This window comes from Delphinapterus leucas, chromosome X, assembly GCF_059928025.1.
Source record: "Delphinapterus leucas isolate spDelLeu-1000000601 "Yukka" chromosome X, BTC_Dleu_Yukka2, whole genome shotgun sequence".
Taxonomy (NCBI): Eukaryota; Metazoa; Chordata; class Mammalia; order Artiodactyla; family Monodontidae; genus Delphinapterus; species Delphinapterus leucas.
This window is the reverse complement of record NC_143150.1, coordinates 62,358,002-62,363,160: the sequence shown is the minus strand read 5'-3', so window position 1 is coordinate 62,363,160 and position 5,159 is coordinate 62,358,002. Positions and strand designations below refer to the sequence as shown.

The window sequence follows — 5,159 nt, the reverse complement described above, 5'->3', positions numbered from 1 at the left end:
GAACACTCTATGACATAACTCACAGCAAGATCCTTTTTGACCCACCTCCTAGAGTAATGGAAATAAAAACAAAAATAAACAAATGGGACCTAATCAAACTGCAAAGCTTTTGCACAGCAAAGGAAACCATAAACAAGACCAAAAGACAATCCTCAAAATGGGAGAAAATATTTGCCAATGAAGCAACTGACAAAGGATTAATCAAGAAAACATACAAGCAATGCATGCAGCTCAATTTCAAAAAAACAAACAACCCAATCCAAAAATGAGCAAAAGACATAAATAGACATTTCTCCAAAGAAGATATACAGATTGCCAACAGACACATGAAAGAATGCTCAACATCATTAATCATTAGAGAAATGCAAATCAAAACTACAATGAGATATCATCTCACACTGGTCACAATGGCCATCTTCCAAAAATCTAGAAACAATTAATTCTGGAGGGGGTGTGGGAACACTATTGCACTGTTGGTGGGAATGTAAATTTATACAGCCACTGTGAAGAACAGTATGGAGTTCCTTAAAAAACTACAAATAGAACTACCATACGACCCAGTAATCCCACTACTGAGTATATACCCTGAGGAAACCGTAGTTCAAAAAGTGTCATGTACCAAAAGATTCACTGCAGCTCTGTTTACAATACCCAGGACATGGAAGCCACTTAAGTGTCCATCAACAGATGAAAGGTAAAAGAAGATGTGGCACATATATACAATGGAATATTACTTAGCCCAAAAAAAGGAAATTGAGTTATTTTTAGTGAGGTGGATTGACCTGGAGTCTGTCATGCAATGTGAAGTTAGTCAGAAGGAGAATAACAAATACCGTTTGCTAGCACATATATATGGAATCTAAGAAAAAAAATGTCATGAAGAGCCTAGGGTTAGGACAGGAATAAAGACACAGACCTACTAGAGAATGGACTTGAGGATATGGGGAGGGGGAAGGGTAAACTGTGACAAAGTGAGAGAGTGGCATGGACATATTTTCACTACCAAACGTAGGATGGATAACTAGTGGGAAGTAGCCACATGGCACATGGAGATCAGCTAGGTGGATTGTGACCACCTAGAGTGGTGGGATAGGGAGGTTCAGAGGGAGGGAGACGCAAAGGGTAAGAGATATGAGAACTTATGTATATGTATAACTGATTCACTTTGTTATAAAGCAGAAAGTAACACACCTTTGTAAAGCAATTATACTCCAATAAAGATGTTAAAAAAGAGATAAATAAAAACTCCCAGGTATTTGAAAAATATTTAGTTACCTATTGTCATTGATATACATATAATTATGCTAATTTGTCTCTGTAAAAAAGAGATTTATTGTAGTTAGATACAAAATGTGTAAACATAGTGTGCACTGATTAGTAAGAAAATAAAAACAATGAAGCTCAAAGTTTTTAAGTCAGCCCTCTTAAAACACACACACATACACACACACACACACACACACACACACACATATATATATATATATATATATATATATATATACATACATACATATAAATCGCAAGAAGAAAGACCCACTGTCTTTGGATCAGCTAAGGATTTCATTAGAAGAGGTATCAATTTCTTTGGGATGTTGGCTACCAGACAGGTGTTTAGAATGTCCATTCTCAGTAACTCGCTGGGTATAAAACAAAATATAGGGCTTCCCTGGTGGCGCAGTGGTTGAGAGTCCGCCTTCCAATTCAGGGGACACGGGTTCATGCCCCGGTCCGGGAAGATCCCACATACCGCGGAGTGGCTGGCGCGTGAGCCATGGCCGCTGAGCCTGCGCGTCCGGAGCCTGTGCCCCGCAATGGGAGAGGCCACAACAGTGAGAGGCCCGTGTACCACCAAAAAAAAAAAAAATATATATATATATATATATATATATATATATATATATATATATAAAAGCTTGGGCCTTGCATATTTCATCCATAGTGCACATGTTTAGCTTGGAATCATTGCAGTGTACTCAGAACCCTCCTTCGGAATTATAACACTAGGCAGTGTACTATCCTGAGCCAAATCCTTTCCCGTGGTGCATTACTACAGCAGGTACATAATGAATAAAACATTCTGGTCTGTGAGGTTTCAGAGATTCCCTGCAGCAATATGGCTCCATGTTTAAGATTTCTTCAAAGCCAACATGAACACCAATCTTCTCTCGATTATTGTGTCCTGATCACCTGAATTCTTTTAGATGTAATATGAGAACCTGAGGTAGGTGGAATATCATAAGCTGTTTGGGGGCTTCTGTGAGTATAACTGGTTTGAGGAAAACCTTCTATGCTTTTAATTACACTGGTCACATATATAGATTTTTCCTTCTGAAGCTTCAGTTTTTGTGAATTTGGCCAACATTTTAGAAACCAGACATGGCTGAGAAGTAGTATCTTTTCCATTGTATTGGTATCTTTCTGGAAATTCCAGTGACAATTTCCAGAAAAGTGCTATGATATTTGATTTGTTGTCACATGTGAGACATGTAACCTGAGTAACAAGTTATCTATGAAAAATGTTAGTCACAACATTCATAAGCTGTTTGATAAGTTTCCGTTGAGAAGTGGGGATATGAGATGGTATCCTGGTATCAGTTGTCTCTAGTTCATGCTGTATTTTATCCAAAAGCTCACAAATTAATTCTCGAGCATCTTGTTAGGTATAACCACGAAAATCAGGTATTAATCTTCATATTGAGTATAGCATAGCAAATGGTGTGACCAAGGCCCACTTTCCAGACCACATAACTTGGAAAAAAGTATGAAATTCATGACAGAGAGAAGTGTATTATGAACTTGGCTTCCTTGGCTGAATAAGTTCTATCTTTCTACTCTTTGATGCTCCACCACTTAGTCCTGATGATAAACTTGGATGTCTGGAGCAAACAAAGCCTGTTTCTTTTTCTTGACATTCATTCATTTGGTATACTGTATCTGTGACTGGAGGATGCCTTCAAGATGATCTTGTTTTATCACTAGCTGTCACAGCCAGCCATCGGTTCAGATCAACTTGGAAAAATATTGTCAAAAAATAAGTAAATGACTCAATACTTGAAGAACATAATTCATATAGCAAGTATTTCCAAAATTTCTCAATCCTGTTACACGAAGAGTTATTATTGGTGTTCATTTAATGGAGGAATCACTGGCATTTTTAAAATTTTATTTTATTTATTTATTTTTTATCCAGCAGGTTCTTGTTAGTTATCTCTTCTATACATATTAGTGTATATATGTCAATCCCAATCTCCCAATTCATCCCACCACCACCACCCCCACGTTGGTGTCCATACGTTTGTTCTCTACACCTGTGTCTCTATTTATTTCTTGCAAACTGGTTCATCTGTACCATTTTTCTAGTTTCCACATATATACATTAATATATAATATTTGTTTTTCTCTTTCTGACTTACTTCACTCTGTATGACAGTCTTTAGGTCCATCCACATCTCTACAAATGACCCAGTTTCATTCCTTTTTGTAGCTGAGCAATATTCCATTGTATATATGTACCATATCTTCTTCATCCATTCATCCACCGATGAGCATCCAGGATGCTTCCATGACCTTGCTATTGTAAATAGTACTGCAATGAACATTGGGGTACATGTCACTGGAATTTTTAATCTTACATCTTCTGAGGTATATAGTACTTCATCGTTTGCTGATGATGCTAAGGTTTGAAGTGGTACTTGAACAGGAACAATTTCTATTGTGGGGGACTGACCTAGACCTTGCAAATGTAAACTCTTTCTTGGAGACATACTTTCCAATCCTGCTTTAACTTGATACTCTAATTCTTGCAGTCACTTTTTCACTTCTCTTTTGGCTATTTTTTCCTGAAATTGTTCTTCTTGCATTTTTCATCCAATGCGTGACTGTTCAAAGCAAGTTCGAAATATTTTACCCATTAGTATCCTTCTCCTGTGCCAAAGAGCAGTATACATCTGATATTCGTTTTGAAGCAGAGTACATGCCATCCTGTAGGAAATAAGAATCATCACTTGTACCCATAGACTGTAAAATACTTCCACTACCAGTGTTGCAGTGATAATTTTGACTTTTGATTGCACTTAATGTACTTCATAGTAACTTCAAGTCTCCAGTTGCATTATCATTAAGAACATAATCATTACAAAGGTAACAAAAAAACACATCTCATTCACCTCCAATGCAACAGGATGACTGTTTTCTAGAAAGTGCTTGAGTGCAGGTTCTTCAATATATCTTCCACAGGTAACACAGGAACTGCTAACACAAGCACAAATCAACTCAGTTGTATTGCAGTCCACACAATGACATTTCTGAGGGTTGAGGATGGAATGGTCTTGAACAAGTCTCAACTGCCCAATGTGTTTGCACTTATCTGTTGTTAGCATTTAGTCTAGCTGAGAAACACATAATCCAAAGAAATCTCTGTTCACAACACCTGAAGCCTCTGGAAAGATCCCGAGCCAGAGTGGCCATCTTAGCACTCTTCAACATGAAGCTGCAGCCGACTCTGCCCCCGTCCCCCCACTTTGGAGTGCCGGGAGAGGGCAGGCTGCTCTGCTATGTGACTGTGGATGGATAGGTTGTCCACCTGAGACTGGGAACCCACTTCTGGGCCCCAACTCCTAGTCGGTGCAGCATTAGCTTTTATATGAGTCTAAACGCACATGTTGTCACTTTTACATGATAGCCAATGGCTTATCAACTATTTATAAGCTTTCATATATATGCTGAAGAGGAAGCAGTTCATTCTTTACCTGTGGCAGTTCGATACCTTTGCTATAAACACCAAATGATTTATTTTTAGAAACTCATTTCTGAAGTCATTTTTCCCATGGAACATGTATGAATATTTGGACATTTTAGATTTAGGAAATGCTTTCATAAAAATTGGAAAAAAATAATAAAATGGATGCATATGTACCCTCCTTACTTTGGTTACTCCAACGTGACTTGCCTTACTCCCCTTTCTAATCTCTATCAGCTCTACTTACTCAGAGTAGCATTTTATACATGGGGTTATGTTATAAATGCATTCCTTAAGTTAAAAATAACATTAAATGTATACATATATCCCCTCCCTCTTGGACCTCCCTCTCACCTCCCCCCCCCACACACACAACAAAAAACATTAAAAATGTTTAAAATAACATTTGGTCAAAATT

At 37.8% G+C, this 5,159-nt stretch overlaps 1 pseudogene; it reads right to left on the bottom strand.

Annotated features, from left to right (window-relative positions):
- Positions 1–1,550: 1,550 nt before the first annotated feature.
- On the bottom strand, positions 1,551–4,382 carry LOC111178173 (ubiquitin carboxyl-terminal hydrolase 44-like; annotated as a pseudogene).
- Between the last annotated feature and the right edge of the window lie 777 nt (positions 4,383–5,159).